At 38.3% G+C, this 14503-nt stretch overlaps 1 protein-coding gene across 3 annotated transcripts in view; it reads left to right on the forward strand.

Moving 5' to 3' along the window:
• Nucleotides 1-5751: 5751 nt before the first annotated feature.
• The window catches only part of atp2b1a (ATPase plasma membrane Ca2+ transporting 1a), a 52096-nt gene continuing 43344 nt past the window's right edge, over nt 5752-14503 (forward strand). For all 3 annotated transcript variants that reach the window (XM_088072357.1, XM_042511537.2, XM_088072358.1), the window contains exon 1: nt 5752-5884. The gene's annotated coding sequence lies outside the window, so the exon portion shown is untranslated. The remainder of the gene's footprint in view (nt 5885-14503) is intronic.

Consider the following 14503-nt stretch of genomic DNA (forward strand, 5'->3'; position numbering starts at 1 on the left):
ACATTTACAGTAGTTCACAAGATGCTCCAGAGCATATGGCAAATTTCCACTGAGAAACTGAGTCAACAGCAAGACTCAGACAACAGCTGTGGGGAAAATGATCAGTCTCTCCAATCTGAAAAACTTGAAATTAAGTTTTTATGCAGCGCTTCATTTCCTCATATTGCCTCTCGACACTCTGCAGCAGATACATGTTCTGTTTTTTTATTTATTTCCCAGAGTAAATAATTCACCATCTCCATTAACAAGTCAAAAGATCAGACGGCTCGCAGATTGTTGTTTGGATTCAGCTAAAAGGTCCTTGGTGTGGGGCTTCACCATCTTGATCACTTCTGCACTCCCCAAAGTGTTTAAAAGGATTGAAGCAGAGATTAAGTGGTTTCAACTGAACAAACAGGCTCTGATGACACAAGGCAGAATACCAATTTATTATCTGTCATATTTAGATAAAGAATAGATACTACAAACACCAGCTGCAGGCTGGAAGAAACATGTCATGGAAATATGATGAGTTCTGCATGAAGAATCCTGTTTTTACGCCATGCATTTTTGCAAACTTTTTTAATAGCTTATAGTGTAATAGTGTGTGTCTTTGTGTGTCTGTCTTTTTGTGTGTGTGTGCTTGCATTTCTTCTTGCCTGTTGTCTTAAGCGTTCCCCCCAGATACGGTTTAAAGTGTAATACTAATATTGTGTTTAGCGTGGTTTACCCACATAATAGTTAAAAAATAAAAATATAAAAAAAGGAGCCTGAAGCAGCTGGATCTCGTCAGCCGTTGCTGCTTCACTTTCGCTTTCTTCTGTGCTGCTTGCGTACCACGATCAGCGGCTACAGCCGTTTTCACGCATAAACTCCAACAATGGCCATATAATCAAGTTCAGACTTTAAGTATGTTTACATGATGTTAGAAAAAGTCGAATTATTGTGTCAGTTTAACTAGAACTAGAGTTTTGGAATACATTTAAACAGGGTACGAAATGAACACCCGCCAAGCACCAAATGGCAGATATTTAACCCTATGACAACTAAGCAAATTGGCTTGATTTCTTTCAAAAACATGGCAATGAGCAATGAAAGAAGTTACCCAAAATTCAGCAAGAAATTATTTAAAAGTACAAGAAAAATAGTTGTTGTTTTTTTTTTGGTTTTTTTATTTTAAAAATAACATTAAAAAAACACACAAAAAAAATATAGATGTTTTTTTTCCATACAGATTTCCTGGCTTTTAAAAAATAATTTTCTAAATGTCATATTTTTTTCATCTTTACCATGTTGCTCATTGCTTTTTATCCCCTTCTTTTTTGATGGAAATTGCACAACTTCGTTTAAGGTTCGAAGGTTTGAATACTTGTGAAAGGCATCTGAACACAGTATAAGAAAATGAATGTTGATCCAGGTTTCAAAGGGTTAAAGAACTGATTATAATGTGTTTATTAGTGATTTTTGACAGATTTTGTTACCACCAGATTGAACTAGGCTAGCCATGTTAACAGTCCGAGCATTAGCTGCTTGTTAAGTGCCACCCCTGGTGTCTGCAGCATCTGAACCAGTAAAAGATAAAGAGGGAGGGGCGATAAACAGACTGATGGGTGGCATCAGTGAGATAGAGGGACGTCTGCTCAGGGTTGGCCAAACACAAAGCACCACGGGCTGCCAATCAGGAAGCCACCAAAACCACTGACAGTGAACTGGAAAAATGGCAGACGAAAAAATAGGTCTCGAGTCTACTTCAGGGTTTGACGGCCCATGGAGCAAAGCCAGTTTGCCGGTCCCAGCTCAGCTGAGGCCGGTGTTACTGTTGGATGTACGAGAAAAAACAGCAGTGAAGCGCTGCTGTGCAACAGCTCGATTTTGAAGTTTGACAGCAGAAGATTGAGTGACAGCTGAGAAATGTGTGAGGGCTGAGGGCTTTTGCAAATGGCAAATGTTACTTCTCGGATCTAAAATTTTTTAACCTTAACCCCTCGAAACCTGGATCAAAATCAGATTTCTTTTGATGTGTTTTGATGCCTTTAACAAGCAAGGTTTAAAACCGTTAAAACATGAGCAAAGTGGTTTGATTTCTTTTGAAAGCAATGAACAACTTTGCAAGAAATGTCCTGCAAACTGCAAGAAAAAAAAGTAAGAGAAAGAGAGAGAGGGTACAATTTCCAGAAAGCTAATTATTCTAATTATATATTATTTAATTATTTATTTTGAACTTTTTTCAGGTCATATCCTTGTTTGTTTGTTTTATTTTATTTTATTTATTGAGTTAGTTTAGTTAGTTAGTTAGTTATTCATTTTTTATTGTTTTTGTGTTAATTTTCAGGACATTTTTTCAGGTGACAAGAACATAATATGGAAATTACCTAAAAGACAGAAACATTATCAAAAAACTAGGGAAAACATCAGGAAAACTATTTATAATTATTATAATTAATTTAAAATTATGTTACAGAAAATAAAGGTTTATTTATTAGTATAATTTTAGAATTTTTCCAGGGCATTTTATTGAAATAAATTAAGCCAATTTGCTCAGGTTTCAAAGCGTTGAAAATTGCTACCATACCAGAGAATCATGGTTTAAATATCCAACATACTGTCTGTACTATTATCTATTGCCTATGTGTATAAATCTTTTTGTCTATCTGCTCATCTCCGCTGATTGTTTCTCTTTCTGCTTTTGACTGAATCATCTCGGTCAAATCACACACAAGGCATAAAAGCAAATAATTGCACAAGTCAACTTACATAATTTAAGTGTTTTTTTTCCCCTGCCTCTTCTCTTCCTCTTTCCTCCCCTTGACGTAGATCTGAGTCGACAAGTTCTGAAATTTTCCAACTTTTAAATTGCACACAAGCGTAAACATGTTGAACTTTTCCCCTGTTACCAAATCTGAAGAGACAAATTGCTTCTGTGCACTTACGGCTGTTGTGTTAATGATAAATCCCATTATGTCAAGACAGCAAGTATATTACACTGAGGTTTGACCTCGACCTGAGTTGTTTTCTGTTTATCATCAACCAACACCCATGTCTTTTTTTTTACCTGGGGGTCCATCATGTAGTCATAAAACTTAACGGTCCCATATTGTGTTCATTTTCAAGTTTCTAGTTCAAAGAGACTTTCATGTTTTGTTCTACGACATAAAATACATCATTAAATATCCCACAGTAAACTTTGAAGCTTTTGTATGTCTTTAAAAAGGTCGTTGCTAACAAGCGGTGAATTAAGACCACAGAACGTCATCAGGCCGAGCTGATGCCAACGTTAAATCTTGCGACTGTGGTGTAGTTTTTTTATAGCCTAACATTAGCTTTTTACTGCTGCCGATTGCATTTAGGCCTCAAAAATCCTGAAAGTAGTGCTAATTTGTGAAGATTTTTTTTGCTGAACAGTAGTGATTCAAAATCCAATGGATTAATCCCATGGCCTTTTTCACGAGGGAACCAGGGCAAAGCTGTTTTCTGCGTCAGTCTACAGAAAAACATCGTCCTTGTAATAGCTGTGACATCACAATTTCACAGAGGCCCTGACGGCTTGTTTGAAGTCACGGTTTATCATTATGAACTGTGTGCATTTCTCTGTGGACTGAGTGTTTTGATACTTTCATAGTATTTGTCACCTACACGTGCTTGTAATTAAAAAAAGATATTGACATCTGATTTTCACAAAATGGGACCTTTCAGTCAAAAAAAGGTTTCTTTACCCAACTTGCTTTTTGCATAATTGAGATGTCAGATGTATTATTCAGCTTTGACGTGCACATATTGCACACTATACTACACTGTATCATGCAATCTGTATTTCTAATGCATTGACTTGTTCAGCTGCGGGGAATATGCATCTCATGCTATAGTAAATACACTTCTTTTGCAAAGTGCTGCTAGGTGATTTTTGCTGCTCAGTAATTGTAAACCATATCCAATGCCATGTTTATTTTTTATTGCATAGCAGAAGTGTAAAGGAATGGTAAAAGGAAAGATGGACCTCTGCTTACTTTGTAATGCATTGCAGGTCATTGCATTTCAATGACAGCTGGCCTCGGGAATAGGAAGGCTGATTGTCAAGTGTGTGTGACTCCTTCTCAACAGGACCAAAGAATGGCGAAGAATACAGGCATTGAATCCGCAGAAGAAGAAAAAAAAGCGCTACGTCATGGAAAGAATGACGTCAGGTTTGATTAGGCGCCGAGGGAAGAGCCGAGGTGGAGTTCAGACAGGCAGACAGCACAAACGATGAGGTTTCGGTGTGTACTTTTTACAGGCTGCATTATATGATGAGGCGTGTGGGGGGGTGGGGGGCGGGGGTTGAATAATCCTGTTATTATAAAGCGACACGGGAGCAAAGAGGGAGTACGAGGGGATCATGACGTAACCGTTTCCATAGGCGACTGATATGCCGGCTGAGCCAATGGGAATCCACACCAGCGGCCCGTACCCATCCTCCTTTTGACGTGCATCACATGTCCCCGGCGGTGTTGTGACAGAAGGGAAGCAGGCGAGGCGAGAGGATTCCCTGCAGCGTACTTCCGGTTTCGTCTGAGATAAACTGAAGTTATTCTTTGGTCGGTTGTGTCCCACATTGCGTCCGATATCTTTTCACATAAATTATGATTCTCATAGAGGACATATTCAATACCATGCAAAGGTCTTAGGCCTTCAAAGTTTTTCTTTTAAGCAAAGTTGTAATTAGGATATATATATTTATTTATTTATTACTATATAATATGAAGAGATAAAGAATACAGAGAACATCATCATTCGTCATCAAAACACCAAAAAAGTCAGAACAGAGTTCTTCTAGGTAACTGCAACTATCATTATTCAGCTTTGGATATGTCTTAAATGCAACTTATGGAGTATATATGGTGTAAATATGTCAGAAGATTAGTGTTGCAAAACGTGTTTAATAGAATGACAGAATACACTAAATATTGGTGGTAGTTGTTAGTTGTTTTTCTGACACATTTCCATTTTAATACTGTATACTTTTTTCCTGTATGTCCTGGTTGTATTTTAATCAAGAGACTACTTAGAAATAATCATGTATAATCATCTTGAGTTTGCTAAAATAACTAATTTTAAGGTGACCTAAGACTAACACCGTGCCAGTTAACCATTTTACATAAACAGATGTGCACGTGTCATGTAATTTTCAGTCGAGTGCACATGGGTTTTCTATGCACTCAAACATTTCAGGAATGCTGGAAAATACAATTTAAGGAGTAACATGGAACAAAAGGGGTACATGTGCACAAAAATAAAACGAGGTTTTTAAGTCCTAGTGGCTTTTGTATTTGTCGGTCCTTTCAGTTACTCAAAGTACAGTTTCAGTTCATCCTGGAAGTGGTGGATATTGGGTTTCCTTTTAGACCATTTGCATATAAAAAAGAGAGGATTCAAAATAAAAATATGATCAAGTCATTTTTCCATTAATAAGAAAATAATCTTTTATTTGTAAATTAATCTTAAAAATCTATGTTTAAAAATGATTTGTTGGATATATTAACTGTAAAATTGTGAAATACACTTCACTGATCTTATTGCCGACTAAATATTTGTTAACCTATAGTAAGTCCAGATTGAGTTCATTTCTATGTTTTCAAATCGACTATTACAATAATGTTTGCATCGATAAGTTACAGTCTAGAAAATGTAGTATTACATTATTACATTTTTTATTTAAAAAAAATTATCATTTCATTTATTCTTTACGTTGAGGCCATGTAATAGGGGAGGGGAACTATCTTGCCTGCTCCGGGTGCAGCCGTTGGTTTGTGGTTGTGACAGTGCAGTGGGCGGGATCTTACCTCAGATCAGGGGAGAGAGTCTAGTCTTTGGTGAGACTGAGGGGGAGTTACAGAGAGAAAGGGACCTGGGGTGCTCTTCAGAGTACGGAGTGAGTATTTTTGGTTATATTTTCTACGCTAGCGCGACAAAATGCCACAAGACAAGGGTTGCTTCTCTGGTGTTTTAGACGTTGCACAGAAAACCGGATAAGTCTTCATTTTTGCGTGCAATGATCTACGAGGGCCAGCCACCGGTGGGTGGCTGCCTTGGTTAGTTAGCTTTCTACCAAGCTAACATCGTTAGCCAACGTTATATCTTGGGAGAGATACTGACATTGGGCGTCTCGGTTTCCAACCCAGGTAGCTAATAAGCCGGGATGCTGCCAGCTTTTCTTTAATTGTGCTTAGTTTATTCAGACTTCTGCATTACCCTGGGCTAAGTTTCCCGACTTGTCAATCTTTTAGAAGTACCCTTTGTGTGTATCACTTCTTTGCAATCAGCATAAGCTAACGCCTGGGAGCTAGTTGGCTAACATTGTACGCTAGCCTGGAACGGTGTTTTTTAACGTTGGACTTCTCGTGCACGGCAGTTTAGACGCTGAGGCTCATGATTGAGAGACTGCCTGTGAAATAACGCCAGCCGCTTAAATTGTAGACTCCCTACAAGAAAGTTACCAGTATTTCATTGTACCATACAAACCCAGAGTTAGAATGAAGTGCGGTCTGTCATTCAGCCCGTTAAACGTTATGTGGATTTCACATTCACAAACGGAGAGATAATGTCAGTTATTGAACGTTAGTTACTGATGTTATTAACCGACATGGAACGAGATTCCCCGAGTGTTCGAGTCCACGCGCTGCGGCTGCTCACGCGGACAACTCGGGGAGCTCACAGAGCCACATTTAGGTCGCTTTTAAGCTGTCACTAGAGAGTGAATATAGTAAATGTATAATGTGATTTTAAAAAGCAACGCCGTTTAGCAACCAGAAATGGTGTCAAAGTTAAACATCCATTCGGCGTTTCCCCGTGTTATGTCGAATTGCGTTTCCCCTTTGATTTGCGTCTCTTGCCTTATTATGAACTCAGCCTTTAGCTGTAACGTAAAGCCATTTTTTAATCAAGTCAAGCTACCTATCAAGCTAGATCTCATCAGTGCAAGCTATTTTAAACTATTTTAAGAAAAACGTTCACTTCATGACCAGCACGCGATTCCATAAGACGTTGAACGTATCATGTCGCTTTAAATTCCCATAACGGTAAAGCAATTCATATTTCCAAAGCTTTCCACCTACTACATGTCAATAAACGTTACGCTCGTGACCTTTTAATACACAGTGTAGTGTAGTTTTGCTTAACATCGCCTGCAAGTTTCCAGGTTGATGTGTGAGTGCAGCAGCTGAGCACCTTTTGGTGTCTACTTGAAGGGATCACTCCTTATCCAATTAAATAGCACCCGGTTTGCTGCAGCGCCAGCAGTGTCTTCCTGTGTTTGTGTAACGACTTGTGATCCAACAGTGGATTGCAGATATAGTGTTGCCATTTTATCAAAATGAATTTGAATTGAGCTCAAATTGAATAGACTGTGATTCAATGAGACAAGGTGTGCCAGTCACTGTAGTGTAGTAATTGTAGATGTATTACATAATATAATATCAGATAAGCTATTCCATGGCTGAGCATTACGGTCAGGATACCTTGTTGCAGGGTGTATGCGTAATGCAATGACAGTTGTAGCATTCAGTTACTATGTCTGATTTTTTTTTTATGTTACTACAGTATACAAATAATATACAGCAATGAGTGGTATTTTATTAAGGCTGTCTGGCTCAGCATATAGACTCAGCGTTTGTTCAATGATTCACTTAAACCATCAGTAACACTATCTGTTGCTGTGTCTGAGCCCTTTGAACTCAGACTGTCGCTGTCACTCAAGAATGCCAAAAATATCCTTTCTTATTCCTTGCTTTACCACGCTTTTTCATAATGGCTGACTATTGACAGTACCGCTTGCCCTGAAGGATATGAGTCAGTATTTTTTACGCTTGTTGTGTAAATTGCTGAGGAAAATGGTTGAATCTCACATGTAAGATCTTTTGACCTCCTAGGCTGATAGTGTTTTACTCACATTTTAAGACCAGCGACCTTTAAAGGCTACAACATGATGTCCTTTATTCAGTGCTCATGAGGTTAATTAGCCATGCTGAAGAGGATGATTTCTACAAATCTATCATCACAGCTTGCTGTTAAAATAAGTGCTGTTTGCTTCTCACAGCACAGGAGTTTTTAGCAGTCACATAGTCACTGCGAAGTAATGCAGTATACTGAGTACACTTTCTTCCAGGCAGTTCTCGCCTGTCAAGACTGTCCCCAACTCATCACGGATGAGTCTCCCTTACAGCTGCTTGATATGTCCACTAATGCCATTGTCATGTTCTGCACTGCAGTCACTTAGCATAGCCTCCAAAATTAAATAATATTGTTAATAGCAACAACTTTTTTCATCATTTTAGGCTGTATTTCAGTTTTAAAAAATTAACTCCCTAGTAGAAAGCAATATAATAAAGAGCAAGGCACTGTAGGTCATTAATCTAAGGTGACATTGATGTGGAAAGCTAAATAGAGTCTGCTTTTTTACCATGCAGAAGTACAAAATGTTTATGGGACTATTTACCTGTGAAATTTTGCTTATCTTTCTTTCTTTGTGTGCATTGTAAGTCCAAGGTTATTCGTAACAGTGGTTTTAGGCTACATAGAGTTTGACTCTTGCATTACTACTTATTCATTTAAATAAGGCCTATAAAGCAGTAGAAAGGCACTTCACTGGTGTGACTGAAATTAATTTGCTTAAGGGGAATATAATTTGAAAAATTGGCAAAACTAATTGGATAAACTCTGATCCTGCCCACTAAAACAATTCAAAGGCACACACTGCAGAATATCATGAATTAGTCATCAAGACAGCTAGAAGGTCTAACTATGCTACTAGTCAGTCTAGCAGACATTTATTATGTTAGTTTTGGCATTTCTGGAAAGCTGGTGGGCTTCATAGCTTGACGTGCCACTGATTAAAATTACATTATTTCAAAAGCAGGGTTCGGAGATGTGGCTGTCTTATTAGTGTCTGCAGATCTCTATAGAATTTGCAATAACCACTCATGATTAAACTTTATACCGTCAACATTATAAAACAAAACTAATACTGCCAGACTTCAGATTAGTTTCAGCGTAATCTCCTCCACACATCCAAAATGCCATTGTAGTAGTATTTGAATATCTGCCACCAGGCCAGTAGAGAAAAGCCAGTGACTACCGTGTCACACTGTTGTAGCCAATGATACCCCTTTTCCACCATCACGGAACTGGTTTTGTTCCAGTTTCCGCACCTAGTGTTGAACCGTTTTGAACATTTTGACCAAAAATAAATAAGTCTGTAACCCTGAGAAGTTGCTTACCAACTGGAACAAGAAAATAGCAGGTTTTCCTTGACCGTTAATGTGAACAATGACTACATCAGTGGGTGTGTTATGCTCTAGAGGTTGAAAGAGAAGATGTTGAGGACAAAAATGGAGATATCACTGGAAAAAAGTGTTGCTAGTAGTAGGCTGGGTGATATGGCTGTAAAATAACATCAGGATATTTCAGGGTATTTTAAAAAAAATATTTTTGACATTATGACAAAAAACCTGAGAATTGTTCATTATTAATTTCAATAACATACAAGTAACATACATAGTTTTGCTTTCAGCCTGCTTGTTGCTGTATGTAACAGTATGACGGCATTATTACAAGTCAAAATATTGCCATTTTCATGATAGGAGTTTTTCTGATCTGAAATTATACCGGTATTATAATGGACTGTAGGAAATGGCACACCCCTAGTTTGTAGTGGAAATATGGGCTGGTTCACGAGATAGCACCAAGGTTATAAGAGTTCTCAACGGAACAAGCTCAAGAAACAGAGCTAATTTGGTGGAAAAGGGGTATGAGGAAACATTGAATACCCATACAGGTCTCTTCCCAGACTTCCAGAACTCCCATTGCATGAGTTATTTTATAATGATCATAACCTGAGTGACTAAGGCTAGGTATTGTCAAAAAAAATTTAATACCGGTACATTACACGTTGCACTACAAATCTTTAGTGTTAAATTTCAAGTCTTTGGCATTTTACTCCCTCAAAGCATTTCCACCACATAGAAAATAATTGTCTGTTATAACTCTTTAGTTATATGTTTCAGCACAAGATATCTTAACATGGGTCCCAGTTTAGGTTGCTGTACCAGTTACAGTAACAAACTTTAGTAAACAACCATCAACAAGTCAGCTGTATTTTTATGTTTCTTTATCATTACTTGCTAAGATCCCATTCATCATAGCACTCTCTCAGTAATCATAAATAAGGGGGAATCTGGTGGTGAAGATTTTGGACGAGTCTCTGTGACATTAGGTGGACCTGAATTATCAGAAGATGGCTGTGGTCCGTTCTTGCGCTTGAACGTGAAGCATCCTCCTACCTGCATTTTGCGCTGTAGGTATCAAGCCTGATAAAATGGAACTGCATTTTTATCTGTACTTTAACATTTGTTTTCTGAAAATCACACTATAGTGGAGCTTCTTAACATACAACAACACACACACACACACACACACACACACACACACACACACAAGCCTTGTTTCTTAGTGTAACATACTGCATGCTCATATCGTGGATCGTGCATCTTTTGATTCTAGGTGGTATCAAAGCAATTCAGTCTGTGCCGTAAAAGTATAGATTTCAGCACCCACCCCTATTGATGACTTTATTTGAGTGGCACTAAAATAGAAAAATTACATCTTAAAGGTGAGATTTCAGGTTTCTTTTTAGAGCACATTGCTTACAAACTTTAGTAGGGATGCCCAACATTAGATTTTTGGTCGACAAACCACCACATAACAACTTATTTGGCCAATAATTGATGCCGTTATGCCAATATTAGTACTGATGACTTGCTGATATTATCATGCATCCCTAAACTTAAGAAAAATCCACCATCAGATATTTGTCTTTGGCCTTTGGCTTTTTGGTGACGCTGCCATTACAGCAGTGGCTTAGTCGCAGTGAATGCAGTTTCACTGACAGTGAAAGCACAGATGGTTAGATTGAACCCCTCCTGAGGGATAAAGGTAGCCAATGTGACTGTAGATGTTATTTGGCCTCAAAGCACTGGTCTGAAATGTATTATGATACAGTCTTTGGGGGTAAAAATAATGTTAACATTTACAGTTTTGGCTGACTTACAGCAGATCAATATGAAAGTGCTGTGTAGCAACCCAGCCCGAGCCAGCATTAGCTTTCAGACTTGATTTACTTCTACCTTAGTCTATAATAGCATTGTGTACATACATGTTTGGCTATCACAAATTGCATTCCCTACCGCAAATCTTGGTGAAATTACTTTAATGCTCATCTCTAGTGCATCCTGGAATTGTAATGGTAAAGACAGCAAGGTCAGACTGTGGCAGCAAATGGCAGGGCAGCAGGACCTCAGGCCACCGAGCTGCAATGTAGAATCACACATAACAAAGAACACATAGAGCCTCTCATCTTCAAAGTGGCTCGATGAAAGATGCTTCATTTTGAAATATTTTCCATCCTTTGGACATGAAGGACTCTGTAACGGCTAAATAAAACCATCCCGCCTGGTTTTCTGTCCTCCGAGGGAAAAATATTATAATATTTTCACAGTCACGGTTTAAAGATGACTCTACAGTACTGACAGTGCCAAGACTGTGAAAAATCTTATTACTATTTAAAATGTTATAGTATATTTGGTCCTGAAAAAAAGAATTAATGATGCGGGGGGAAAAGGTGTTTTGTTTATAATATTGTACCTTTAACAATAGTTTAGTCTTTTAAGACTCAGTAATACCTGGAAATAGTTGAGCACATGAGAAGTGCATGATTGCATCATATGACCTCTCATTATTTACACAGCCATTGTCACAATGATTAGAAGCTGTACTGATGTGAAGAAACACTGGAATACTGTAAACTTTGTGTGACATCTTACACAGTGCATTGATGAGGTTTACAGTGATTTCAATTCAGAGTCCAGCTTTCACATCATGTGTATTTTTTTCATTGCAAAATTTCACGTTTAACAAGAACTAGGGATGAACTGATTGTAAAATGCTGGGCCAATACCAATTTTTAAAATAAAGATTTGGTCGACTGCTAATATTTATACTTTTTTGTTTATTTTGTTTTCATTGTTATTTGTTTCTCCTTTTGTTCCAAGTGAACAATGACATTTTTCAATTTTTGAAATTTAACTGAACTGTGTTTAAGTCATTAAGCCCTTCTTTAGACTACCTTTGAATCAGCACAATTCAACCAGAAAAACGTCTTATACTATTTTGATATATAATCTTCTTTCGCATAAAAAATATCTTGGAAAATGATAACTGCTTCAAAATCCTGTATACTATATATATCTCTGTGTGTGTGTCAGTCATAATTCTCTCTCTTTGATATGTATTTTTTTTTATCGCTGTTACAACATCAACAATTCTTTCTGTCAAATAACTGCATTCATCAAAATTTTCAACAAAAACTCAATTTTAAAATATTCCATTTGAACACATCATGATAACATTTTATTGCATGTTTACCCAGAACTAATTTTTTCTTGAATATAGCTAAAATGCATCCTAATGTAGCTCTACTCAATATGGATTTGTTGTTTACAATGTAGCATTATGCATTAATACCGAGGTGCTTGTCCCAAACACGATCTCTATTGTCCCCAGAGTGACAAGACACAGTTGTTTTGAGCCTGCACAAAATTGATGTGACACAACAGAAAAACATCTGCCGCAGGCTCAGTTAAAAAATGAAATTAATTTGCATTCAATTTCTTATCATTAGACATTAGACTATATGTCCCTCCATAAATTAAATAAGAAGAGCGGAAGAGGGAAAGCGTGTTGATGGTGACACCTCTGACTGCACGTTCGTTGAATTGGCAGCCTCACAGCGTCTGAGCGCTGTGTAGAGGTTCCAGTCTGTGGGATGAAGTGGCGCTCTCAGCTGCGAACCATGCAGCACAAGGAGGGCTGGGTGTCTCTGCTTTGTACCCTCCACATTTACATGGCCTGACCCAGTTCAGCAACGGCTAGCAGTGGGGGGAGGGGGCAGTCTGGGGGAAGCTAAAAATACCAACCCTCGCATTAGGCAGCTCTGTTGCAGAGGGATCCCTAGAATTGCTATCCTTGACTTGCATCAAGTTGTTGGCACATAGAGGTGCATGAACTGCCAGAGGGTTTCCTTAGCATGGAAACAAAGACATGAGTATATTTCTGAGATGCCCTCCACTGTTGTCCGATCCACTTGTTACCACTTGCCTTCTGGGTAGGGAATCCAGTGTGCGTCTAATGTGTGACTTTGGTAGCGAGGAGACTTGTGACTTACCAGACTCTGGAAACCACCTCATATTCCTGCTGAGCTCTGGTTTTGCTGCTGTTGTGTGGAAAGGGTTAACCTTAGCCTCTGTCATTCAACCATACCATGCCAGCTGTTGGCTTGGAGATCCAATCACAATGATTTTCCACTGTTGTGACATGTGACCTGCTCCGCAACCCGAAACTGTCGCAGCGCAGCAAATGTTGGCACTTCCTTCATCTTGGCGTTGTTGCTGCTCGTGGGGTTAGGGGTTGTGAATGTGGGAGAGGGCTCATAGAGTGAGACATGAAGACAGGGGCATGGAGAAGGCAGAGAATTGCATGCATTACTATAGGCTGCACATGTCCTCTGCCCATGTGGTACCCAAGGCAAGTGAATTATTCCTACTATTTTAAGACCATTTGCACATTTACAGAGCCACATGTTTATGTAAGCTGCAAAATGACACATGACTCCTGAAATTTTCTTGTCATTTTGTTGGGTTTTGTCAAAGTGCTACTGTTAGGCACAAGGAACTCAAAGGCTTGAAAGCAAAAACTCTTGTCCCTGGATGCGAAAGGGTGTTGGGATGTCTACAAGGTGAACTGGTGATAGGCTTAATCCATTACAAGTGGACAAGTCTTTCTTTTTTTTTTTTATCCAGTTTTATATTCTATAAAGTAAAGTTGTTTTTAGCTGAAACAGTCAGACATATGGGGAAAAAAATCTCTAACCAGTGAGGTAAATAGCGTGTTTTAATAGTGTTATAGTAGTAATAGTTTTAATATGAAACCAAAATATGCATGTTAGAGCCCAGCAGTTTCAGCGTTGTCATTAAGGGATTTTACTTTATCATATTAGTAAAAATACATCACAGTTTTTTAAATTATTCCAAACAGGCTAAGAAAATAAGAGACATTTTTTTCTAAAAAGCTCTTTTTTAAAATAACAACCTAAAATGGAATATTATGCTTACTTAATATTGCAATAACACGAAAAATAAATGTGTTGTTAATATTCAGTTTCCATAGAATTTTATGCAGGTTGGTCTCAACACTAACTTAAAAGTTGCTGCCAAGCTGGCGACCAGGCATCGACTATGGTTGGTTGAAAATTTGGCGTCATTAATCTCGCCATGTTCATCGACCCTTCAAAAGGTGTATCAGCTCTTGCAGGCTCCCACCTCATCACGCGGTTGAGCTACCTGCTCTTTTTGTTTGAAGTTTTGGTGCTTGTCTAGCCTTGGGGTCTGGTGGTATGTGCTAACTTGACGTAGTGTCACTTATCGGGGTGTATGTTGTACAC

This window comes from Plectropomus leopardus, chromosome 22 (assembly GCF_026936395.1).
Source record: "Plectropomus leopardus strain MGB_pleo_1.0 chromosome 22, ASM2693639v1, whole genome shotgun sequence".
Lineage (NCBI taxonomy): Eukaryota > Metazoa > Chordata > Actinopteri > Perciformes > Serranidae > Plectropomus > Plectropomus leopardus.